Raw genomic sequence first — 27,979 nt, forward strand, 5'->3', positions numbered from 1 at the left:
ATACATACAATTCATACTCTACACAAAACAAACGTGACTACATACACAATACACAAAAAAACACAGTTCACACACACACACACACTATGTTACACACAATACAATCACACTACAGCAAACATACACACTACAAACACTTTACAAACATATACGCACTATACAAAAATATACACACTCCACGAACTATAAACACACTAGATACACTACACTTAGGTGGCACATACTACACTCATTATATTATGCACACGATAAATAAAAATGCAAAAAAAAATAATAAGACAACTTTTGAGGGGTTTAGATGTTTGATGTTAAACACACTTCATGGCCTGAGCACGAGTCTTTATGTCGGCTCCTCTTTGAGTGATACCTATCAAGTAAGCTCCTCTTTGAGTGATACCTATCAAGTAAAAACTAGCATACGTAAGAAATAACCAAAAGTTATTAATTTTAACTCGACGAATATCAGAAAAACATCAGGAAAAAATATGAGCATTTGCATCTCACAAGTAAAAACTAGCATACGTAAGAAATAACCAAAAGCTTATTAATTTTAACTCGACGAATATCAGAAAAACATCAGGAAAAAATATGAGCATTTGCATCTCATAACTACGTGTAAGAGTTACGATTGTGACAAATAACTACGTAGCCAATCAAAGAAATGCAAATAAATATTTATGGTTATGATTGCACCAAACTATTATTACCTGAAAGGAAAAGCACAACACATTCTTTACGAAACTTTGATGCTGTCGCAGCAATATGGGTGACAATATAAATAACTTGTTGCAGGACCTTCTCAACAGACCATTCTTACGTTAAGTTCAGTAGTCCAAGTAGTCGGTAACAACAACGAAGTTATGTAAAAAATTTAGATTTCTAGATGCAGCACCTAAACATCTCTTGGGATCAGCATTTGCAATTCATAGCACACCTTTCATCCTTTCAACAGCCTGTTGCCAAAAAACAACAATAAGTTTCTCAAGAGAAAGCTATAATTGCCCAAATAAACGTAGAAATGACACTGGACAAACAAAACAGAATCGGAGATACTATCAGTACGTAAAATTATGAAGAAAAATTAGAACAGTGGATAAACAAAGTGATAGGAGTAAAGGCTGACGAACAAGAATATAATATAGAATCTGGAATCAGAAATGCTCGGCTTTATTGAAAGAAACTGAATAGCAAAACCAGAAAGGGAAATCCTCCGCAGAGGCCTAATGCTCACGAAGGAGGCCTACGAGAAAAACTCGTCCAATAATGATCTCTCCAAGATGATCTCTCTATTAGGAGACTCTCTATATATAGGCAATTCTAGTGCTAAAATAAAGGAAACCGAATAACAAATATTGAAAAGCATAAAAATAGGAATCAGCTCTCTTCCTTAATCTTCTCCACCTGCTTCCTCCTTTCTCTCTGCCGGCCCAACCATCTTTCTCTCTCCCCCTCCTCCAATCCGTATCACAAAGTTCTAATTCAAGCAATAAGAAAAGTGCTAATACAATTTTGAAAAGCTAATAATTATATGAGATCATGTGAACATACAATTTTTAACATTTTAAGATATTACCAACCAGTATCAACAACTCAGTAATGCAATCTTGTTAGATCTTTTAAAAAAAATGTCAATCCATTTGCTTCCTCAGTATTGTACAAACTTTTCAAACTAAAATCCAAAGAATTATCTACATAGTAAGTTAGTTAAGATGTCCAAAATAGATTAAATGGGATTCGAAGACTGTTGATTCCCAATAACTAATATTAAAAAATTATCACACTATTTGGTTCTTCGGACAACTTTTTTCAAATGCATCGATTAACAAATCTGAGTAGATATTTCAAAGACATACCTAATCTTCCGAAAAGCATTCCATTGAAAAATATTCCTCATCATTACCCCCTACCCTGTTCAGGAGAACCATATTCTATGATTTTTAAAGCTTCATTCCAGTCTGTGAGCCCAACACCAGACTAAGTCTGCGGCATTGGTAGTCTATCTGTGTGGATTTCAGAAACGCCATAGTTCTCCCTTAGAGTTCAAAAAAACATAAATTAGTAGAAAGTGAACACATCTTATAAATTATTAAGAGATGTGTTCAACGGAAAATAGCAAATCAGTTTGGATAGTGGTGTTGATTATAGACAATCAGTAATTCAGTACATAAAAGTTTGAGTAATGATTGAATGTTGGGATGCCCATGGGTCTTGATATGTCCCCACTTTGTTCAGCTGGATCAGACCTATGGGCCAATGAGGTCATTAATAACTAATTACCATAACCAAAAAGGAAAGGACCAATGAGGTCATTATTAATTTTTCCCTTTAATAGTATGCAAATATAAATTATAGCAACAATTTACAATGAATGTATTGCCTTGACACACAACAATTTGGAACAGATTTGGGTCCAAACTCATTCCTCTCGATCATTTAAGTATATTATAGAGTATACATAAATAACAACAAGTTCAACATACCTCGGAGCTTCCTGACATATATCCAAATATCATCACCTACATAATTTTCAGAATTATCAGGAAAGACGATGTTCAAAACAGAAGTAATAACTATGCATTCACTCGCCACAACTTCCTTAGCTTAACAAAACTTTGGATACTGGTTGAGATATTACATTTAAAAAAAAAGAAATTCAATCCAATTCAAAAACAGCCGAAATCACATGCCAAAGACATATAGCCAGAAGACTATTAACAACATATCACATAGACAGTTAACAAATCAGTTACCTTCTCAGCCAAGCAAGGAATAAAGATGGTTTCCTAAACTTCTGTCATAGTGTAGCCCTCATTTCTCAACATATCCAGAAGCTCGTGAATAAATTCAAGTACCTTATCAAAGTTGTAGAAGGTCAAGAGAGATAGTTTAAATATGATAGATAAGAATTATCCGAACATATATATTCACTGGCTGTAACATCATTAGAGAGCTAGATATTGGAAAATCAATAACAATTTGTAATTTTAGCAATTCCACAAACAAATTGAATAAACAAATGTTCTAATAACAAGTGTCTTGAGAATACTCAACAAGTATGATAACTCTCATTTTTTTTTCATAATATCATTAGATAAATTCAGACAGCTAAACACACGGCATGCTGACAAAAAAACAAATATGATAACTCTTTTTTTTTCATAATATCATTACAATGAACACACATAAATATGACCTAAATATACAACTGTCATAAATAAGGTCATGCAGTAATTTGAACCCTAACCTTCAAGCCGCTCTTTCCACACAACACTTCTTAGTTGAGTAATCGTCTCTGAATCAATAAGGGATCCTAATCTGCTCCAAATCTCTTCCAAACTCATATCTGTTAGCTGTAAAGAAACTAGGTTAGTTTGTCAAATATACAGAGTATCGGTTATTAAAACAATAAAGAAAGCATAATGTCATAAGCAATTATATAATATGTCTTAGTTCAATAATCAAAATATAAAATCGTCATAATAATAATAATTATTATTATTATATGTTTTTGTTTTAATTTAGTACGTAATAACTAATTAAGAAAATTTTAATGAAAATTTGAAACTGCGAATTATATTCTACTACATTCATATACTAATAATAACTATAATTATTATTATTGATATTATTATATTATTTAGAAATCTGAATCTAATTAATAAAATCATACATTATAATAATAATAAAAATATTATAATTATTATTATATTTTCATTAATGGCATGAGATTTTTTGGTGGAGTAGCTCGGTATGATAAAGTAGAATGAAGAAACGGTGATATATTTTAACAGCCCATTGTGCTACTCTTGGGATCAGCAGTTGCTTGTGACAATTCATAGCACACCTTTCATGCCTTCATCAGCCTGTTGCCAAAAACAACAATAAGTTTCTCAAGAGAAAGCTATAATTGCCCAAATAAACGTAGAAATGACATTGGACAAACAAAGCAGAATCAGAGATATTATCAGTAGACAAAATTAGAAAAGTAGATAAAAAAGTTCTAATTCAAGCATTAAGTAAAGTGCTAATACAATTTTGAAAAACCAATAATTATATGAGATCATGTGAACATACAATTTTTAACATTTTAAGATATTACTGACCAACATCAACCACTCAGTAATGCAATCTTGTTAGATCTTTTAAAAAAATGTCAGTCTATTTGCTTCCTCAGTATTGTACAAACTTTTCAAACTAAAATCCAAAGAATTATCTACACATTAAGTTAGTTAAGATGTCCCTAATAGATTAAATGTGATTCGAAGACTATTGATTCCCCATAACTAATATTAACAAATTATCATACTATTGGTTCTTCGGACAACTTTTTTCAAATGCATCGATTAACAAATCTGAGCAGATATTTCAAAGACATACCTAATCTTCTGAAAAAGCATTCCATTGAAAAATATTCCTCATCTTTACCCCCTACCCTGTTCAGGAGAACCATATTCTATGATTTTAGCCCAACAGCAGACTAAGCCTGCGGCATTGGTAGTCTATAAAGATTGAATGTTGGGATGCCAACGGGTCTTGATAAGTCCCCACTTTGTTCAGCTGGATTAGACCTGTGGGCATTAAAAACTAATTACCATAACCAAAAAGGAAAGGACCAATGAGGTCATTAATAATTTTTCCCTTCAATATTATGCAAATATAAATTATAGAAACAGTTTACAATGAATGTCTTGCCTTGTCACACTACAATTTGGAACATATTTGGGTCCAAAGACATTCCTCTCCATCATTTCAGTATATTATAGAGTATACATAAATAACAGCAAGTTCAACATACTTAATTGTGCCTCGGTAAGGATCCTGACATATATCCAAATATCATCACCTATATAATTTGTAGAATTATCAGGAAAGACAATGTTCAAAACAAAAGTAATAACTATGCATTCACTCTCCACAACAACTTCCTTAGCTTAATAACACTTTGGAGATGCTGGTTGAGATATTTCATTTTAAAATAAAAAAGAAATTCAATCCAATTCAAAAACAGCCAGAATCACATGCCAAAGACATATAGTGTAACCCTCATTTCTCAACATATCCAGAAGCTCGGGAATAATTTCAAGTACCTTATCAAAATTACAGAAGGTCAAGAGAGATAGTTTAAATATGATAGATAAGAATAATCCGAACATATATATATGCACTAGTTGTAACATCATTAGAGAGCTAGATATTGGAAAATCAATAACAATTTGTAATTTTAGCAATTCCACAAACAAACTGAATAAACAAATGTTCTAATAACAAGTGTCTTGAGAATACTCAACAAATATGATACCTCTCATTTCTTTTTCATAATATCATTGGATAAATTCAGATAGCTAAGCACACGGCATGCTGACATAAAAAAAACTAATCGAAGGTTAAAAGAAAATTTCAAGTTACAGAATAGAAACTAGAATTTATGTTGAAAGAACCTTCTGCAATATCTCAATGCCATCAACTTGATCTTTGAAGTCAGCACTTAAGAGCCTCCGATGAAGATCCTCTCGAAAGTATTTCATGACATCATTCTGTTTGAGAGGTAAAGCAAAGTCACTTACAAGGATCTATAAAGAATGTAAAAACAAGTCAACACTAATGGTCTAACACCATTTACCCCAAACCCAAAAGCTGACAAAAGTTCTCAAAAGTTGTATGAAGGCTTCCTCTGGGGTGTGGAAAATCTAATCCCCAAAATTAATAAAGATATCTTAAAATAGATTGGAAACCTCAAGATATTGAATTTCCTCTATTCTCAATTCTTCAAATTTGAATCTGCGAACAATAATCCTTTCCCTGTCATCCTGCGAGAGTAACACTAAGTTAATAATCTCTTTTATTTCCAAAACAAGATACAGGCACTGTTTGCAGCCTGCAGTTACCAAAATATTTACACCTTATTGCCCTAAAAAATAAATCTGCACCAACCTTGTTTGAATCTTTCAGGCTGATCAAAACATGTGACTGAATGTTGATGTCTTGAACAAACATGATGGATTCTTGCCTGGATCCCTTGTTAGGCTGATCCAAGATTGTTTAAATATGTTAGATAAGAATTATCAGGACATATGTATTCTACGATGCAGGATATTGTGTCTAAAATCTCAGAATGAGACCAAACATGCAATCATTGTTTCCAGTAATGTTTACATCTGTAACCTGCAAGATTCAAAAATGTTGCTAAGGCAACACCGATTACATGGTCACAATATTAACACCAACAACATGTTCTACATAGAGTCAAGAAGAGAGAACTGAATTAACTTGTGGACTTGCTGCCATTGAAACCATAGCATACCTTCTTTATTGTTCGACAAACTTCCGAAAAATCTACAGGAGTAATCTTTTTGGTGGATGCAAGTTCTGTTAGTTCAGCGACAACCTCTTTCCTCTCACACCATTTGAACCTTTTTGAAAATAAAATATAAACAGTATGAATAAAATGCTACCAGAATTATAATTATCTGCAATGGATATGTGGAACGAGAAAAATGAATATAATGATATCGAAAAGTGGAATAACCTAATATATTTTTGATTATGAGATAAATGAGTTATAATGGAAAGTAGCATAATACCTTCAGAAGCACCATATGCTTTAATCATTCGCTATTCGCTAATAATAGCTAAAGCAGAACCTTGTATATCTCTCAAGTTTTTGGATACCTACAGTTGTAATGTATGGCTGAAGACCGCAACAAACGATGAAAGGTCAACAATTCTCATAACAGGAGGTCTTATAACACTATTTTCTAATAAGACATTATACAATAAGAGGGGAAAAGAAAACAGTAGCTCAAACCCCAACATCATCATGCTCCACAGGTTTTAGTTGAGTAATCGTCTCTACTTCTTTTTTCTTTCTTTTTTTCTTTTTTTCTTTTTTCCCCTTTTTTCTTTTTTTTCTTTTTATTTTTGTTTTCTTTTCCTTTTTTGTCCTTTTTCTTGGGAAGTGTTCTCAGACCCCTATAAAGGTTGCCCAGTGCTTGAATAGCTTCAGCTTCAGCTTCAGCTGCAACAGCAACGGTTTACATCTGTGATATAACCTGCAAGATTCAAAAATATTGCTCAGGCAACACCAATTACTTGGTAGAGATATTAACAACAACAATATGTGATGTATAAAGTCAAGAGAGAACTGGATTAACTTGTGGACTTGTGGTAATGGAAACCATAGCATACCTTCTTTATTGTTCGACAAACTTATGAAGAATCTCCAAGAGCAATCTTTTTGGAGGATGCAAGTTCTGTTAGTTGAGTAATCGTCTCTACTTGAATTCCTAATTTGCTCTCAATCTCTTCCAAACTGATTTCTCTTGGCTGTAAAAAAAATGGGTCGGTTAATCAAAAATATCTATTGTGATGTCCCTAATAATGTATTAAGCCATCATACAAACGGTAAGACGGGAAAAGAAAACAGCAGCTCACACCTCAACATCTTCATCCTCGACAGGCTTAGTTGAGTAATCGTCTCTACTTCTTTTTTCTTTTATTTTTCCTTTTTTTTCCTTTTTTCCCCTTTTTCCTTTTTTTCTTTTTTTTCCCTTTTTTTCTTTTTTTCTTATAGTAACCTGCAAGATTCAAAAATGTTGCTCAGTCAACACCAATTACTTGGTCACGATATTAACACCAACAATATGTTGTGCATAAAGTCAAGAGAGAACTGGATTGACACCTTTATTGTTCGACAAACTTCTAAAAAATCTCCAAGAGCAATCTTTTTGGTGGATGCAAGTTCTGTTAGTTCAGCAGCAGCCTCTTTCCTCTTACACCATTTGAAGATTTTCTCACCTGAAAGGCAAATCACAACACAATCTTTAAGAAGCTTCGATGCTACCGCAGTAATTTGGGTGACAATATCAATAACTTCTTGCAGGACCTGTTCAACAGACCATGCTTAAGCAAGTTCAACATTACAAGTAGTCGATAACAACAAAGAAATTATGTAAAAATTTTAAGTTTCTGGATGCAGCACCAGAACATTTTTCTCATTCCAGCTGGGAATAACACAAAGTAAATGGATCGACCTCTCAACAGATGGATCCAAATCAGTTTGTGATTCAACCTACTCTTTAAAAGACACAATAGCTGAAACAAAAAATTCATAAATTAAAAATTGTACTACAGATTTTATCATTAGCAAGATAACAATTTTGAATGGGTGGCCTCTTTTCTAATGCATTTCATACAAAAGCATCTCAAAAGTTTAATACTCTAACATAGAAGAACCAAAGACAACATGTATACTACAGGATTATCTAACCTTTTTTAGAAAAGACCAATAAACAAAGCAGTTATTCCACACCCCATATACTATTTTGCTTCAAATATACATGATACATTTTTCTAAATTAAAAAATGGCAACAGAATTGATAAAGGTTTATCTTAAGAGCAAAAGGAAAATTCAAAACAAGCAGATTATAGGATCCGTATAACTGTAAACATAGGAGGAGAAATAACTAAGAAAAATTCCATACTAACGTTGCTGAATCTATAAAATATTTAGGTAGACAAAGAAACCACACATGGAATGACTGACAATCTTCAACGGGAGCATATTAACTAACCAGAAAAATTTTCCTTAAGAAAAACAGAAGAACGATAAAAATATAATGAGACATAATCATCTATGAAACAGATGCACCGGTCAAGAGTTATTTTTCTAACCATACATTAGCATCAAAGCCAGATAAATTGTTTCCATTTGTAACAAATTTCTCTGATGCAGGATATTGTAACTAAAATCTCATTTAAGAGACCAAACATGCAATCATTGTTTCCAGTAAGCTGCAAATCATACGGTTGATGGACATGTTTATACCTAAACAGTGGCATACAAGAACCCTTGATGCAAAACCATAGCTTAAGAGGAAAAACACACATATACGTGACCTAAATATGTAACTATCATAAAAAAGGTCAAGCGGTAATTTGAACCCTAACCTTTAAGCCGCTCTTTCCACACAGCAGATCTTAGTTGAGTAATGTCTCTCCTTGAATAAGGGATCCGAATCTGCTCTCAATTTCTTCCAAACTCATTTCTCTTGGCTGAAAAGAAAAATGGGCCAGTTAGTCAAAAATATCTATCATGATACCCCAAATAATAATGTATTCAGCTAGCATACTAAAGGTAAGAGGGGGAAAACAAAACAGCACCTCAACATCTTCAAGCTCCACAGGCATAGTCAAGTAATAGTCTTCTCCTTTTTTTCTTTTTTCTCCATTTTTTCCTTTTTTTTTCCTTTTTTTTTCCTTTTTTTCCTTTTTTTCTTTTTTTTCCATTATTTTCCTTTTTTTCTTTCTCTCTCTTTTTTCCTTTTTTTCCTTTTTTTGTTCTCGGACTCCTATACAGGTTGCCCAGAGCTTGAATAGCTTCAGCTGCAACAGCAACGCTTTTTTTTCCTTTTTTTTTCTTCCTATCGTAATGTTTACATCTGTGATATAACCTGCAAGATTCAAAAATGTTACTCAGGCAACACTAATTACTTGGTCACAATATTAACACCAACAACATGTTCTGCATAAAGTCAAGAGAGAACTGGATTAACTTGTGGACTTGCGGTCATGGAAACCATAGCATACCTTCTTAATTGTTCGACAAACTTCTGAAAAATCTCAAGGAGTAATCTTTTTGGTGGATGCACGCTCTGTTAGTTCAGCGACAGCCTCTTTCCTCTCACACCATTTGAAACTTTCTGAAAACAAAATATAAAATGTATGAATAAAATGCTACCAGAATCATAAGATGGTACGAGAAAAATCAATATAATGATATGGAAAAGTGGAATAACCGTATCTATTTTTTATTATAAGATGAATGGGTTATAATGGAAAGTAGCATATTAACCTTGAAAAGCTCCATATTGCTTCACTCATTCGCTAATAATAGCAAAAGTGGAACCTTGTAAATCTCTCAAATTTTTGGATACCTATAAGGGGAGAGATATAAGATAGGTTTAGTGCCACCTAACAACTAAAGTTAGCAAATCTCATTCAAGGAATAAAAATTTTGGATGTTCATACAGTTTCTTGTAAACAAACCCTCAATATTTCATTAAAGCATGCTTCAGCTGCTCTTTAAAACTGCTCTTCAAAAGACAGTAGTTGAAACAAAAAATTCATAAATTAAAAATTGAAGTACAGATTTTATCATTAGCAAGATAACAATTTTGAATGGGTGGCCTCATTTTTTAAAGCGATTCATACAAAAGCATCTAAATAAGTTTAATACTCTAACATCAAAGATCCAAAGACAACATGTATACTGCATCATTATATAGCCTTTTTAAAAGAGACCAATAAACAAAGCGGTATATAAAGAGAATATCAAGAAAATTAAAAATAAAAAGCCATGATATGAGGATTAATCTACAACCCATATACTATTTTGCTTCAAATATACATGATAAATTTTTCCAAATTAAACAATGGCAACAGAATTGATAAAGGTTTATCTTAAGAGCAAAAGGAAAATTCAAAACAAGAAGATTATATGATCCATACAATTGTAAATAGAGGAGGAAGAATAAATAAGACAGAACAATTCCATACTAACGTTGCTAAATCTATAAAATATTTAAGTAGACAAGGAAACCACACATGGAATAACTGAAAATTTCTTCAAAGGGAGCATATTAACTAACCAGAGAAAATTTCCTTAAGAAAAACAGAAGAATGATAAAATTATAATGAAACAATCATCTATGAAACAGATGCACCGGTCAAGAGTTATTTTTCTAAGCATACATTAGCATCAAAGACAGATAAATTGTTTCCATTTGTAACAAATTTCTGTAATGCATGAAATTGTGTCTAAAATCTCATTTAAGAGACTAAACATGCAATCATTGTTTCAAGTAAGCTGCAAATCATACGGTTGATTGACATGTTTATACCTAAACAGTGGCATACAATGAACCCTTGACGCAAAACCATATCTTAAGGGGAAAACACAAATATATGTGACCTAAATATGTAACTGTCATAAAAAAGGTCAAGCGCTAATTTGAACCCAAATCTTTAAGCCGCTCTTTCCATACATCAGATCTTAGTTGAGTAATGTCTCTATTTGAATAAGGGATCCTAATCTGCTCTCAATTTCTTCCAAACTCATTAGTATTCAGCTAGCATACCAAAGGTAAGGGGGGGAAAAGAAAACAGCACCTCAACATCTTCAAGATCCACAGGCATAGTCGAGTAATAGTCTTCTCCTTTTTTTCTTTTTTCTCCTTTTTTTCCTTTTTTTCCATTTTTTTCCTTTTTTTCTTTTCTTCTCATTTTTCCTTTTTTCCTTTTTTGGGGAAGTGTTCTCAGACTCCTATACAGGTTGCCCAGAGCTAGAATAGCTTCAGCTGCAACAGCAACGCTTTTTTTTTCCTTTTTTTTCTTCCTATCGTAATTTTTACATCTGTGATATAACCTGCAAGATTCAAAAATGTTGCTCAGGCAACACTAATTACTTGGTCACAATATTAACACCAACAACATGTTCTACATAAAGTCGAGAGAGAACTGGATTAACTTGTGGACTTGCGGTCATGGAAACCATAGCATACCTTCTTAATTGCTCGACAAACTTCTGAAAAATCTCCAGGGGTAATCTTTTTGGTGGATGCAAGCTTTGTTAGTTCAGCGACAACTTCTTTCCTCACACACCATTTGAACCTTTCTGAAAATAAAATATAAAAAGTATGAATAAAATGCTACTACAATCATAATTATATGCAATGGATGTGGTACGAGAAAAATCAATATAATGATATGGAAAAGTGGAATAACCTTATCTATTTTTGATTATAAGATGAATGGGTTATAAAGGAAAGTAGCATGTTAACCTTGAAAAGCTCCTTATTGTTTCATTCATTCGCTAATAATAGCAAAAGCGGAACCTTGTAAATCTCTCAAATTTTTGGATACCTATAAGGGGAGAGATATAGGATAGGTTTAGTGCCACCTAACAACTAAAGTTAGCAAACCTCATTCAAGGAATAAAAATTTTGGAAGTTCATACAGTTTCTTGTAAACAAACCCTCAATATTTCATTAAAGCATGCTTCAACTGCTCTTTAAAAGACACAATAGCTGAAACAAAAAAATCAGAAATTAAAAATTGAATTACAGATTTTGTCATTAGCAAGATAACAATTTTGAATGGGTGGCCTCATTTTTTAAAGCGATTCATACAAAAGCATCTAAAAAAGTTTATTACTCTAACATCGAAGAACCAAAAACAAAATGTATACTGCAGCATTATATAACCTTTTTAAAAAAGACCAATAAACAAAGCAGTATTTAAAGAGAATATCAAGAAAATTGAAAATAAAAAGCCATGATATGATGATTAATCTACACCCCATATACTATTTTGCTTCAAATATACAAGATAAATTTGTCCAAGTTAAATATTGGCAAAGGAATTGAATAAAGGTTTATCTTAAGAGCAAAAGAAAAATTCAAAACAAGCAGATTATAGAATCCATATACTTGTAAATAGAGGATGAAGAATATCTAAGACAGAACAATTCCATACTAACGTTGCTAAATCAGTAAAATATTTAGGTAGACAAAGAAACCACACATGGAATGACTGACAAATGACAATCTTCAACGGGAGCATATTAACTAACCAGAAAAACGTTCCTTAAGAAAAACAGAACGATAAAATAATTATGAAACATAATCATCTATGAAATGATCAACAGACACCAACTGACTTAGAAACAGATGCACCGGTCTAGAGTTATTTTTCTAATCATACATTAGCATCAGAGCAAGATAAAATTGTTTCCATAAGTAACAAATTTCTGGGACGCATGATAGTGTCTAAAATCTCAGTTTAGAGACAAACATGCAATCATTGTTTCCAATAAGCTGCAAATCATACAGTTTATGTACGTGTTTATACCCAAAAAGTGGGATACAATGAACCCTTGATGCAAAATCATATTTTAAGGGGGAAAACAGACATAAAAACACACATATATATGACCTAAATATGTAACTGTCATAAATAAGGTCAAATGGTAATTTGAACCCTAACCTTTAAGTTGCTCTATCCACACAGCACATTTTAGTTGAGTAATTGTCTCCGTTTGAATAAGGGATCCTAATCTGCTCTCAATCTCTTCCAAACTCATTTTTCCTGGCTGTAAAGAAAAATAGGCCAGATAGTCAAAAATATCTACCGTGATGTCCCTAATTGTATTCAGCTATCATACAAAAGGTAAGAGGGGAAAAGAAAATCGTAGCTCAAACCTCAACATCTTCAAGCTCCACAGGCATAGTTGAGTAATCATCTCTACTTTTTTTTTCTTTTTTCCTTTTTTTCTTTTTCTTTTCTTTTTTTTTTCCATTTTTTCCTTTTTTTTGGTAAGTGTTCTCAGACCGCTAAAAAGGTTGCCCTTTTCTGCAACAGAAACTATTTTTTTTCCTTCTTCCTATCGTAATGTTTACATCTGTGATAACCTGCAAGATTCAAAAATGTTGTGCAGGCAACACGAATTAGTTGGCTACGATATTAAGACCAACAATATGTTCTGCATAAAGTCAAGAAAGAACTGGATTAACTTGTGGACTTGTGGTCATGGAAACCATAGCATACCTTCTTTATTGTATGACAAACTTCTGAAAAATCTCCAGGAGTAATCTTTTTAGCGGGTGCAAGTTCTGTTAGTTCAGCGACAGCCTCTTTCCTCTCACACCATTTGAAGCATTCTGAAAATAAAATATAAAAAGTATGAATAAAATGCTACCAGAATCATAATTATCTGCAATGGATGTGGTACAAGAAAAATCAATATAATGATATGAAAAAGTGGAATAACCTTATCTATTTTTGTTTATAAGATGAATGGGTTATAATGGAAAGTAGCATATTAACCTTTAAGAGCTCCATATTGCTTCACTCATTCGCTAATAATAACAAAAGCGGAACCTTGTAAATCTCTCAAACTTTTGGATACCTATAATGGGAGAGATATAAGATAGGTTTAGTGCCACCTAACAACTAAAGTTAGCAAACCTCATTCAAGGAACAAAAATTTTGGATGTTCATACAGTTTCTTGTAAATAAACCCTCAATATTTCATTAAAGCATGCTTCAGCTGCTCTTTAAAAGACACAATAGCTGAAACAAAAAAGTCAGAAATTAAAAATTGAATTACAGATTTTATCATTAGCAAGATAACAATTTTGAATGGGTGGCCTCATTTTTTAAAGCAATTCATACAAAAGCATCTCAATAAGTTTAATACTCTAACATCGAAGAACCAAAAACAAAATGTATACTGCAGCATTATATAACCTTTTTAAAAAAGACCAATAAACAAAGCAGTATTTAAAGAGAATATCAAGAAAATTGAAAATAAAAAGCCATGATATGATGATTAATCTACACCCCATATACTATTTTGCTTCAAATATACAAGATAAATTTGTCCAAGTTAAATATTGGCAAAGGAATTGAATAAAGGTTTATCTTAAGAGCAAAAGAAAAATTCAAAACAAGCAGATTATAGAATCCATATACTTGTAAATAGAGGATGAAGAATATCTAAGACAGAACAATTCCATACTAACGTTGCTAAATCAGTAAAATATTTAGGTAGACAAAGAAACCACACATGGAATGACTGACAAATGACAATCTTCAACGGGAGCATATTAACTAACCAGAAAAACGTTCCTTAAGAAAAACAGAACGATAAAATAATTATGAAACATAATCATCTATGAAATGATCAACAGACACCAACTGACTTAGAAACAGATGCACCGGTCTAGAGTTATTTTTCTAATCATACATTAGCATCAGAGCAAGATAAAATTGTTTCCATTAGTAACAAATTTCTGGGACGCATGATAGTGTCTAAAATCTCAGTTTAGAGACAAACATGCAATCATTGTTTCCAATAAGCTGCAAATCATACAGTTTATGTACGTGTTTATACCCAAAAAGTGGGATACAATGAACCCTTGATGCAAAATCATATTTTAAGGGGGAAAACAGACATAAAAACACACATATATATGACCTATATATGTAACTGTCATAAATAAGGTCAAATGGTAATTTGAACCCTAACCTTTAAGCTGCTCTATCCACACAGCACATTTTAGTTGAGTAATTGTCTCCGTTTGAATAAGGGATCCTAATCTGCTCTCAATCTCTTCCAAACTCATTTTTCCTGGCTGTAAAGAAAAATAGGCCAGTTAGTCAAAAATATCTACCGTGATGTCCCTAATTGTATTCAGCTATCATACAAAAGGTAAGAGGGGAAAAGAAAATCGTAGCTCAAACCTCAACATCTTCAAGCTCCACAGGCATAGTTGAGTAATCATCTCTACTTTTTTTTTCTTTTTTCCTTTTTTTCTTTTTCTTTTCTTTTTTTTCCATTTTTTCCTTTTTTTTGGTAAGTGTTCTCAGACCCCTAAAAAGGTTGCCCTTTTCTGCAACAGAAACTATTTTTTTTCCTTCTTCCTATCGTAATGTTTACATCTGTGATAACCTGCAAGATTCAAAAATGTTGTGCAGGCAACACGAATTATTTGGCTACGATATTAAGACCAACAATATGTTCTGCATGAAGTCAAGAAAGAACTGGATTAACTTGTGGACTTGTGGTCATGGAAACCATAGCATACCTTCTTTATTGTATGACAAACTTCTGAAAAATCTCCAGGAGTAATCTTTTTAGCGGGTGCAAGTTCTGTTAGTTCAGCGACAGCCTCTTTCCTCTCACACCATTTGAAGCATTCTGAAAATAAAATATAAAAAGTATGAATAAAATGCTACCAGAATCATAATTATCTGCAATGGATGTGGTACAAGAAAAATCAATATAATGATATGAAAAAGTGGAATAACCTTATCTATTTTTGTTTATAAGATGAATGGGTTATAATGGAAAGTAGCATATTAACCTTTAAGAGCTCCATATTGCTTCACTCATTCGCTAATAATAACAAAAGCGGAACCTTGTAAATCTCTCAAACTTTTGGATACCTATAATGGGAGAGATATAAGATAGGTTTAGTGCCACCTAACAACTAAAGTTAGCAAACCTCATTCAAGGAACAAAAATTTTGGATGTTCATACAGTTTCTTGTAAATAAACCCTCAATATTTCATTAAAGCATGCTTCAGCTGCTCTTTAAAAGACACAATAGCTGAAACAAAAAAATCAGAAATTAAAAATTGAATTACAGATTTTATCATTAGCAAGATAACAATTTTGAATGGGTGGCCTTATTTTTTAAAGCAATTCATACAAAAGCATCTCAATAAGTTTAATACTCTAACATCGAAGAACCAAAAACAAAATGTATACTGCAGCATTATATAACCTTTTTAAAAAAGACCAATAAACAAAGCAGTATTTAAAGAGAATATCAAGAAAATTGAAAATAAAAAGCCATGATATGATGATTAATCTACACCCCATATACTATTTTGCTTCAAATATACAAGATAAATTTGTCCAAGTTAAATATTGGCAAAGGAATTGAATAAAGGTTTATCTTAAGAGCAAAAGAAAAATTCAAAACAAGCAGATTATAGAATCCATATACTTGTAAATAGAGGATGAAGAATATCTAAGACAGAACAATTCCATACTAACGTTGCTAAATCAGTAAAATATTTAGGTAGACAAAGAAACCACACATGGAATGACTGACAAATGACAATCTTCAACGGGAGCATATTAACTAACCAGAAAAACGTTCCTTAAGAAAAACAGAACGATAAAATAATTATGAAACATAATCATCTATGAAATGATCAACAGACACCAACTGACTTAGAAACAGATGCACCGGTCTAGAGTTATTTTTCTAATCATACATTAGCATCAGAGCAAGATAAAATTGTTTCCATTAGTAACAAATTTCTGGGACGCATGATAGTGTCTAAAATCTCAGTTTAGAGACAAACATGCAATCATTGTTTCCAATAAGCTGCAAATCATACAGTTTATGTACGTGTTTATACCCAAAAAGTGGGATACAATGAACCCTTGATGCAAAATCATATTTTAAGGGGGAAAACAGACATAAAAACACACATATATATGACCTATATATGTAACTGTCATAAATAAGGTCAAATGGTAATTTGAACCCTAACCTTTAAGCTGCTCTATCCACACAGCACATTTTAGTTGAGTAATTGTCTCCGTTTGAATAAGGGATCCTAATCTGCTCTCAATCTCTTCCAAACTCATTTTTCCTGGCTGTAAAGAAAAATAGGCCAGTTAGTCAAAAATATCTACCGTGATGTCCCTAATTGTATTCAGCTATCATACAAAAGGTAAGAGGGGAAAAGAAAATCGTAGCTCAAACCTCAACATCTTCAAGCTCCACAGGCATAGTTGAGTAATCATCTCTACTTTTTTTTTCTTTTTTCCTTTTTTTCTTTTTCTTTTCTTTTTTTTCCATTTTTTCCTTTTTTTTGGTAAGTGTTCTCAGACCCCTAAAAAGGTTGCCCTTTTCTGCAACAGAAACTATTTTTTTTCCTTCTTCCTATCGTAATGTTTACATCTGTGATAACCTGCAAGATTCAAAAATGTTGTGCAGGCAACACGAATTATTTGGCTACGATATTAAGACCAACAATATGTTCTGCATGAAGTCAAGAAAGAACTGGATTAATTTGTGGACTTGTGGTCATGGAAACCATAGCATACCTTCTTTATTGTATGACAAACTTCTGAAAAATCTCCAGGAGTAATCTTTTTGGCGGGTGCAAGTTCTGTTAGTTCAGCGACAGCCTCTTTCCTCTCACACCATTTGAAGCATTCTGAAAATAAAATATAAAAAGTATGAATAAAATGCTACCAGAATCATAATTATCTGCAATGGATGTGGTACAAGAAAAATCAATATAATGATATGAAAAAGTGGAATAACCTTATCTATTTTTGTTTATAAGATGAATGGGTTATAATGGAAAGTAGCATATTAACCTTTAAGAGCTCCATATTGCTTCACTCATTCGCTAATAATAACAAAAGCGGAACCTTGTAAATCTCTCAAACTTTTGGATACCTATAATGGGAGAGATATAAGATAGGTTTAGTGCCACCTAACAACTAAAGTTAGCAAACCTCATTCAAGGAACAAAAATTTTGGATGTTCATACAGTTTCTTGTAAATAAACCCTCAATATTTCATTAAAGCATGCTTCAGCTGCTCTTTAAAAGACACAATAGCTGAAACAAAAAAATCAGAAATTAAAAATTGAATTACAGATTTTATCATTAGCAAGATAACAATTTTGAATGGGTGGCCTTATTTTTTAAAGCAATTCATACAAAAGCATCTCAATAAGTTTAATACTCTAACATCGAAGAACCAAAAACAAAATGTATACTGCAGCATTATATAACCTTTTTAAAAAAGACCAATAAACAAAGCAGTATTTAAAGAGAATATCAAGAAAATTGAAAATAAAAAGCCATGATATGATGATTAATCTACACCCCATATACTATTTTGCTTCAAATATACAAGATAAATTTGTCCAAGTTAAATATTGGCAAAGGAATTGAATAAAGGTTTATCTTAAGAGCAAAAGAAAAATTCAAAACAAGCAGATTATAGAATCCATATACTTGTAAATAGAGGATGAAGAATATCTAAGACAGAACAATTCCATACTAACGTTGCTAAATCAGTAAAATATTTAGGTAGACAAAGAAACCACACATGGAATGACTGACAAATGACAATCTTCAACGGGAGCATATTTAACTAACCAGAAAAACGTTCCTTAAGAAAAACAGAACGATAAAATAATTATGAAACATAATCATCTATGAAATGATCAACAGACACCAACTGACTTAGAAACAGATGCACCGGTCTAGAGTTATTTTTCTAATCATACATTAGCATCAGAGCAAGATAAAATTGTTTCCATTAGTAACAAATTTCTGGGACGCATGATAGTGTCTAAAATCTCAGTTTAGAGACAAACATGCAATCATTGTTTCCAATAAGCTGCAAATCATACAGTTTATGTACGTGTTTATACCCACAAAGTGGGATACAATGAACCCTTGATGCAAAATCATATTTTAAGGGGGAAAACAGACATAAAAACACACATATATATGACCTATATATGTAACTGTCATAAATAAGGTCAAATGGTAATTTGAACCCTAACCTTTAAGCTGCTCTATCCACACAGCACATTTTAGTTGAGTAATTGTCTCCGTTTGAATAAGGGATCCTAATCTGCTCTCAATCTCTTCCAAACTCATTTTTCCTGGCTGTAAAGAAAAATAGGCCAGTTAGTCAAAAATATCTACCGTGATGTCCCTAATTGTATTCAGCTATCATACAAAAGGTAAGAGGGGAAAAGAAAATCGTAGCTCAAACCTCAACATCTTCAAGCTCCACAGGCATAGTTGAGTAATCATCTCTACTTTTTTTTTCTTTTTTCCTTTTTTTCTTTTTCTTTTCTTTTTTTTCCATTTTTTCCTTTTTTTTGGTAAGTGTTCTCAGACCCCTAAAAAGGTTGCCCTTTTCTGCAACAGAAACTATTTTTTTTCCTTCTTCCTATCGTAATGTTTACATCTGTGATAACCTGCAAGATTCAAAAATGTTGTGCAGGCAACACGAATTATTTGGCTACGATATTAAGACCAACAATATGTTCTGCATGAAGTCAAGAAAGAACTGGATTAATTTGTGGACTTGTGGTCATGGAAACCATAGCATACCTTCTTTATTGTATGACAAACTTCTGAAAAATCTCCAGGAGTAATCTTTTTGGCGGGTGCAAGTTCTGTTAGTTCAGCGACAGCCTCTTTCCTATCACACCATTTGAAGCATTCTGAAAATAAAATATAAAAAGTATGAATAAAATGCTACCAGAATCATAATTATCTGCAATGGATGTGGTACAAGAAAAATCAATATAATGATATGAAAAAGTGGAATAACCTTATCTATTTTTGTTTATAAGATGAATGGGTTATAATAGAAAGTAGCATATTAACCTTTAAGAGCTCCATATTGCTTCACTCATTCGCTAATAATAACAAAAGCGGAACCTTGTAAATCTCTCAAACTTTTGGATACCTATAATGGGAGAGATATAAGATAGGTTTAGTGCCACCTAACAACTAAAGTTAGCAAACCTCATTCAAGGAACAAAAATTTTGGATGTTCATACAGTTTCTTGTAAATAAACCCTCAATATTTCATTAAAGCATGCTTCAGCTGCTCTTTAAAAGACACAATAGCTGAAACAAAAAAATCAGAAATTAAAAATTGAATTACAGATTTTATCATTAGCAAGATAACAATTTTGAATGGGTGGCCTTATTTTTTAAAGCAATTCATACAAAAGCATCTCAATAAGTTTAATACTCTAACATCGAAGAACCTAAAACAAAATGTATACTGCAGCATTATATAACCTTTTTAAAAAAGACCAATAAACAAAGCAGTATTTAAAGAGAATATCAAGAAAATTGAAAATAAAAAGCCATGATATGATGATTAATCTACACCCCATATACTATTTTGCTTCAAATATACAAGATAAATTTGTCCAAGTTAAACATTGGCAAAGGAATTGAATAAAGGTTTATCTTAAGAGCAAAAGAAAATTTCAAAACAAGCAGATTGTAGAATCCATATACTTGTAAATATAGGATGAAGAATATCTAAGACAGAACAATTCCATACTAACGTTGCTAAATCAGTAAAATATTTAGGTAGACAAAGAAACCACACATGGAATGACTGACAAATGACAATCTTCAACGGGAGCATATTAACTAACCAGAAAAACTTTCCTTAAGAAAAACAGAACGATAAAATAATTATGAAACATAATCATCTATGAAATGATCAACAGACACCAACTGACTTAGAAACAGATGCACCGGTCTAGAGTTATTTTTCTAATCATACATTAGCATCAGAGCAAGATAAAATTGTTTCCATTTGTAACAAATTTCTGGGACGCATGATAGTGTCTAAAATCTCAGTTTACAGACAAACATGCAATCATTGTTTCCAATAAGCTGCAAATCATACCGTTGATGTACATGTTTATACCCAAAAAGTGGGATACAATGAACCCTTGATGCAAAATCATATTTTAAGGGGGAAAACAGACATAAAAACACACATATATATAACCTAAATATGTAACTGTCATAAATAAGGTCAAATGGTAATTTGAACCCAAACCTTTAAGCTGCTCTATCCACACAGCACATTTTAGTTGAGTAATCGTCTCCGTTTGAATAAGGGATCCTAATATGCTCTCAATCTCTTCCAAACTCATTTTTCCTGGCTGTAAAGAAAATTGGGCCAGTTAGTCAAAAATATCTACCTTGATGTCCCTAATTGTATTCAGCTATCATACAAAAGGTAAGAGGGGAAAAGAAAATCGTAGCTCAAACCTTAACATCTTCAAGCTCCACAGGCATAGTTGAGTAATCATCTCTACTTTTTTTTTCTTTTTTCCTTTTTTTCTTTTTCTTTTCTTTTTTTTCCATTTTTTCCCTTTTTTTGGTAAGTGTTCTCAGACCCCTAAAATGGTTGCCCTTTTCTGCAACAGAAACTATTTTTTTTCCTTCTTCCTATCGTAATGTTTACATCTGTGATAACCTGCAAGATTCAAAAATGTTGTGCAGGCAACACGAATTATTTGGCTACGATATTAAGACCAACAATATGTTCTGCATGAAGTCAAGAAAGAACTGGATTAATTTGTGGACTTGTGGTCATGGAAACCATAGCATACCTTCTTTATTGTATGACAAACTTCTGAAAAATCTCCAGGAGTAATCTTTTTGGCGGGTGCAAGTTCTGTTAGTTCAGCGACAGCCTCTTTCCTATCACACCATTTGAAGCATTCTGAAAATAAAATATAAAAAGTATGAATAAAATGCTACCAGAATCATAATTATCTGCAATGGATGTGGTACAAGAAAAATCAATATAATGATATGAAAAAGTGGAATAACCTTATCTATTTTTGTTTATAAGATGAATGGGTTATAATGGAAAGTAGCATATTAACCTTTAAGAGCTCCATATTGCTTCACTCATTCGCTAATAATAACAAAAGCGGAACCTTGTAAATCTCTCAAACTTTTGGATACCTATAATGGGAGAGATATAAGATAGGTTTAGTGCCATCTAACAACTAAAGTTAGCAAACCTCATTCAAGGAACAAAAATTTGGGATGTTCATACAGTTTCTTGTAAATAAACCCTCAATATTTCATTAAAGCATGCTTCAGCTGCTCTTTAAAAGACACAATAGCTGAAACAAAAAAATCAGAAATTAAAAATTGAATTACAGATTTTATCATTAGCAAGATAACAATTTTGAATGGGTGGCCTCAATTTTTAAAGCAATTCATACAAAAGCATCTCAATAAGTTTAATACTCTAACATCGAAGAACCAAAAACAAAATGTATACTGCAGCATTATATAACCTTTTTAAAAAAGACCAATAAACAAAGCAGTATTTAAAGAGAATATCAAGAAAATTGATAATAAAAAGCCATGATATGAGGATTAATCTACACCCCATATACTATTTTGCTTCAAATATACAAGATAAATTTGTCCAAGTTAAACATTGGCAAAGGAATTGAATAAAGGTTTATCTTAAGAGCAAAAGAAAATTTCAAAACAAGCAGATTGTAGAATCCATATACTTGTAAATATAGGATGAAGAATATCTAAGACAGAACAATTCCATACTAACGTTGCTAAATCAGTAAAATATTTAGGTAGACAAAGAAACCACACATGGAATGACTGACAATCTTCAACGGGAGCATATTAACTAACCAGAAACACTTTCCTTAAGAAAAACAGAACGATAAAATAATTATGAAACATAATCATCTATGAAATGATCAACAGACACCAACTGACTTAGAAACAGATGCACCGGTCTAGAGGTATTTTTCTATTCATACATTAGCATCAGAGCAAGATAAAATTGTTTCCATTTGTAACAAATTTCTGGGACGCATGATAGTGTCTGAAATCTCAGTTTAGAGACAAACATGCAATCATTGTTTCCAATAAGCTGCAAATCATACAGTTGATGTACATGTTTATACCCAAAAAGTGGGATACAATGAACCCTTGATGCAAAATCATATTTTAAGGGGGAAAACAGACATAAAAACACACATATATATGACCTAAATATGTAACTGTCATAAATAAGGTCAAATGGTAATTTGAACCCTAACCTTTAAGCTGCTCTATCCACACAGCACATTTTAGTTAAGTAATCGTCTCCGTTTGAATAAGGAATCCTAATCTGCTCTCAATCTCTTCCAAACTCATTTTTCCTGGCTGTAAAGAAAAATGGGCCAGTTAGTCAAAAATATCTATCGTGATGTCCCTAATTGTATTCAGCTATCATACAAAAGGTAAGAGGGGAAAAGAAAATCGTAGCTCAAACCTCAACATCTTCAAGCTCCACAGGCATAGTTGAGTAATTATCTCTACTTTTTTTCTTTTTTCCTTTTTTTCTTTTTCTTTTCTTTTTTTTCCATTTTTTTCTTTTTTTTGGGAAGTGTTCTCAGACCCCTAAAAAGGTTGCCCTTTTCTGCAATAGAAACTATTTTTTTTCCTTCTTCCTATCGCAATGTTTACATCTGTGATAACCTGCAAGATTCAAAAATGTTGTGCAGGCAACACGAATTATTTGGCTACGATATTAAGACCAACAATATGTTCTGCATAAAGTCAAGAAAGAACTGGATTAACTTGTGGACTTGTGGTCATGGAAACCATAGCATACCTTCTTTATTGTATGACAAACTTCTGAAAAATCTCCGGGAGTAATCTTTTTGGCGGGTGCAAGTTCTGTTAGTTCAGCGACAGCCTTTATCCTCTCACACCATTTGAAGCATTCTGAAAATAAAATATAAAAAGTATGAATAAAATGCTACCAGAATCATAATTATCTGCAATGGATATGCGGCATGAGAAAAATCAATATAATGGTATGGAAAAGTGGAATAACCTAATCAATTTTTGATTATAAGATGAATGAGTTATAATGGAAAGTAGTATAATACCTTGAAAAGCTCCATATTACTTCAATCATTCGCTAATAATAGCAAAAGCGGAACCCTGTATATTCTCAAATTTTTGGTTACCTATCAGGGGAGAGATATAAGACTGAATTACTAAGGCAGGACAATATCATGCTAACGTTGCTAAATCTATAAAAAAAAATTGGTAGACAAGGAAACCACACATAGAAAAACTGACAATTTCTTCAACGGGAGCTAACCAGATAAATTATCCTCAAGAAAAACAGAACGATAAAATTATAATGAAATGATCAAAAGACACCAAACTGACTTGCAAAACAGATGCACAGGTCAAGAGTTATTTTTCTAAGCATACATTAGCATCATAGCCTGATAAAATTGTATCCATTTGTAATTGTAACAAATTTCTATGATGCAAACATGCAATCATTGTTTCCAGTAAGTTGTAAATCATACGGTTGAGGGACATGTTTTCACCCAAAAAGTGGGATACAATGAGCCCACGATGCAAAACCATAACTTAAGGGGGAAAACACACATAAACAGACCTAACAATATAACTGTCACAAATAAGGTCAAGCAATAATTTGAACCCTAACCTTTAAGCCGTTCTTTCCACACCGCACATTTTAGTTGAGTAATCGTCTTTATCCTAATCTGTTCTCAATGTCTTCCAAAGTCATTTCTCTTGGCTATAAAGAAAAATGGCTCAGTTAGTCAAAAATATCTATCATGATATCCGTAATAATAAATTCAGCAATCACACAAAAGGTAAGAGGGAAAACAACAGCTCAAACCTCAACATCTTCATGCTCCACAGGCATCGTTGAGTATTCGTCTCTACCTTCTTTTTTCCTTTTTTTTCTTTTTTTCCTTTTTTCCAATTTTTTTCCTTTTTTTCTTTTCTTCTTTTTTTTTCCTGTTTTTGGGAATTGTTCTCAGACTCCTATACAGGTTGCCCGGTGCTTGAATAGCTTCAGCTGCATCAGCAACACTTTTTTTTCCTTTTTTTTCTTCCTATCGTAATGTTTACATCTGTAATAACCTGCAAAATTCAGAAATTTTGTGGACTTGTAATGGTTACAAATGTTTACATCAGTAACACTTGGCCACGATATTAAGACCGACAATATATTATACATGAAGTCGAGAAAGAACTGGATCAACTTGTGGACTTGTGGTCATGGAAACCATAGCATACCTTCTTTATTTTTTCTACGTACCTGCTTTGAAACTGTTCTGCATTAAACGGTTCTCTTAAAATTGGTGTTTTGCCTTTTTCCAAAGCTGCAATCATAATCTTCTCTTTTCTATGCAACCTGATACATAAATAGAAAAATATATTTAAATAGGTTAGTAATATAATTAGTAAACTTTTTTACATAAATCTGTAGTAAATAATGTTTAAACTGTTCCGTAAATTAGAAGTAGAACAAACAATAGGCATGAAACAATATGGGACCTTAAAATCACAAGTTCATCATCTTTGTTTTTGGAAACCATATACAAATGTTTTGATGCATCTAAATATTAGACTTTATGACCTATTTATTGAATTGATGAATTAACAGAAAAACATGGCAAATATTAAATTGAAGAATGAGCTAAAGTGCATGACTGAACTAGTATTACTCAACATCCCAGATATAATGCTTACAATATTAAATAGGTTTCTTAATATCCCATAGATATTGCTTATTCAAATGCACGCAGCAAACAAAGGCCTGAAGTGCCCCAAAACCTCAACAGTGGGCATAATTGTGCAATGTTTAGTTTGTGTATGACATTGAGTATACAAACCTAAACAAAATTGCTCGTCCTGTTGCAGCTAGCCATTGCCCATATAGCACACATGCATTATCATTTTCAAAATCTTGCATGAATAAATCCTCCCCATGCATGCTCCAACAGTGAGTTAATTAGAATCAGAGGAACAAAGTCCCCAACACCATGATGAGTATGAAGAATAAGAGGAGAGGAGCCTTATGTATCTTGTCGCCACATTAAACATCACACGGTAAGAAATTCACTATAAATAGAACATCCCTATCAACCCTTTTTCCCATCACAATCTCTCATCAGTTTCATCATATAAACTTATCCATTCCACCCACAAAAATCCATGTTTCCACCCATTCAAGTTTGGAGGAAAGTGCTTCAAGAGTCTAGCTAGCAAGGAGAGGAGAGTTGCATATTGTTCATTCATCAAGCTTTTTCTCATCATCTAAGTAAGTTCCCTACCAAAATTCTTTCTTCAAAGCATGCCATCATTTAGTACATATCCCAAAACCCAAAACACAAGCATGCTTAATATTTCTTCAAGATCTCAACTCTTAAGCATAAATAGGAAAACCTTGGCCTCTTGAATCACAAATACATAAGCCAATTAATTAAAGATTAAACTAAGGAAATAAGAAATCATACATGGGCTGGAGTTTCTGCCCTCCGGCGGCTCAGCGGCGGCGACGGCAGCCCGGCGGTGGTGACGAAATCCGGCAAAAGACGACACTCTTTTTCAATGTCTTTTCAACCCCTCTTGATTTCTGAAAATTTAAGCAAAGATTCAAAGTTTAGAAACTTGTTTTACAAAATTTAAAAAGTGAAATATACTCACCTCCGAAGCGGCGGCGGCCGGCGCAGCGGCGGCGGCAGCCCGACGGCAGCAGCGGCGGTTTCCAGCCGGCGGTGGTGCTGGTGGAGAAGGAGACCGAGAGAGAGAGTGAGAAGAGGGGAAAGAAGGAAAGAGAAAGGAAGAAGGAGAGAGGGGCGGCTGGTCGGCGCCGGCGTGACCGGCAGTAGCCGTTTCCGGCAGAGGCGAGAGAGAGAAGGGAGGTTTGAGAGAGAGACGTGGGAAGGGGGGCAGGAGGCGCAAAGTGAGTATGACGTGAGTAGGGCTTGATCATTTATTTCTTTAATGGCTAAAGAATGGTTCTTAAAATTAATTAATTTTTAGGGCCTCTTTTATTTATTTATGGCCTCTTTTATTTATCTTTTATTATATTGAATGGACTCTTTAAAATTAAAATATTTGAGCCAAAGTCTTCCCTAAATTTTAATATTGGATTAATCTAACTTTTATGATAATTATAATTAATTCCTAAAGTTAGAATTATTTAACTAGTAAGCTATGTCTAAGTTGAAGCTTTGGGATTTATTGTCTTAAATTTGTTTGTGTCCTTGCATAATTTGAGCAAGGTAAATTCATGGTTAAATTATTTAACCTCTAGATTTAATTAATTTCATGCAAATGAATTAAATCTCTTAGTTGAATTAATGAAGTTAATGGTTTAAAGGAATGAGACGAGATATGATCCTAGGTGCATGACATCTACTTTTACTTATCTTGAAGCTAAATGGTCGGTATTAATTTTTTTTTAACTAAGGCAATCGCAAGGAAGTAATATCCTAAGAAGGAGGTATTTTCTTAAAAAAGTTGCAAGGTTTAAGGTGAACTTTCTATCCTATATACAAATGAAAATATGAAATGTTTTTAAAATATTTTATCTATGCAAATGATATTGTCTTGCCATAAATGTTTTATTTTTATGTAATGTTGTCTATCTATCTGGTTATACCGAATGTGCTATGCCAAATAAAGTAAGAAATTGAATTCGAGTCCCAGCAAGGGGAGAGTCCATATTCGGACTAGTGTACACGTGGACTGTGTGTCATCGAGAGGGTTGGCCGGTTCGATGTCCGTGGAAAGTGGCCACTTTCCCGGCACAAGAAGGAATGTTCAGATATTGCGGATTAAAGAAGGTACAGAACTGCCATCAAAACTTTTAAGCAAAGGATTTTAGTAAGCTTGGGCCTTTTTAACAAAAAAAACTCCCAAGTGTTATTGTTATAATGGCTTGACAATATTTCTTTTATACATGTATATTTATATCTTTCGGCAATGTATTCACTGAGTAC

At 32.7% G+C, this 27,979-nt stretch overlaps 1 long non-coding RNA gene across 4 annotated transcripts; it reads right to left on the bottom strand.

Moving 5' to 3' along the window:
• Positions 1–89: 89 nt before the first annotated feature.
• Positions 90–26,957, bottom strand: LOC121795552. Of its 4 annotated transcripts, XR_006049555.1 has the most exons (53): positions 26,679–26,957; positions 26,489–26,607; positions 25,288–25,383; positions 24,862–25,109; positions 24,664–24,756; positions 24,086–24,166; positions 23,806–23,918; positions 23,464–23,669; positions 23,249–23,354; positions 22,052–22,133; positions 21,773–21,885; positions 21,429–21,636; positions 21,214–21,319; positions 20,010–20,091; positions 19,731–19,843; positions 19,387–19,594; positions 19,172–19,277; positions 17,967–18,048; positions 17,688–17,800; positions 17,344–17,551; positions 17,129–17,234; positions 15,925–16,006; positions 15,646–15,758; positions 15,302–15,509; positions 15,087–15,192; positions 13,883–13,964; positions 13,604–13,716; positions 13,258–13,467; positions 13,043–13,148; positions 11,839–11,920; positions 11,560–11,672; positions 11,168–11,423; positions 9,852–9,933; positions 9,587–9,699; positions 9,161–9,450; positions 8,948–9,052; positions 7,679–7,794; positions 7,434–7,574; positions 7,186–7,323; positions 6,582–7,049; positions 6,302–6,410; positions 5,932–6,024; positions 5,733–5,807; positions 5,439–5,534; positions 4,378–4,568; positions 3,845–3,863; positions 3,245–3,350; positions 2,751–2,852; positions 2,481–2,516; positions 1,854–2,032; positions 893–953; positions 708–795; positions 90–397 (listed from the first exon to the last, which is right to left on the bottom strand). It is a non-coding gene; the product is annotated as an uncharacterized LOC121795552 (long non-coding RNA). The 4 variants fall into 4 exon arrangements; XR_006049556.1 differs by lacking the exon at positions 708–795 and having other exon boundaries at positions 90–367; XR_006049554.1 differs by having other exon boundaries at positions 708–953.
• Positions 26,958–27,979: the final 1,022 nt, after the last annotated feature.

The sequence above is a fragment of the Salvia splendens genome, chromosome 3 (genome assembly GCF_004379255.2).
Source record: "Salvia splendens isolate huo1 chromosome 3, SspV2, whole genome shotgun sequence".
NCBI lineage: Eukaryota > Viridiplantae > Streptophyta > Magnoliopsida > Lamiales > Lamiaceae > Salvia > Salvia splendens.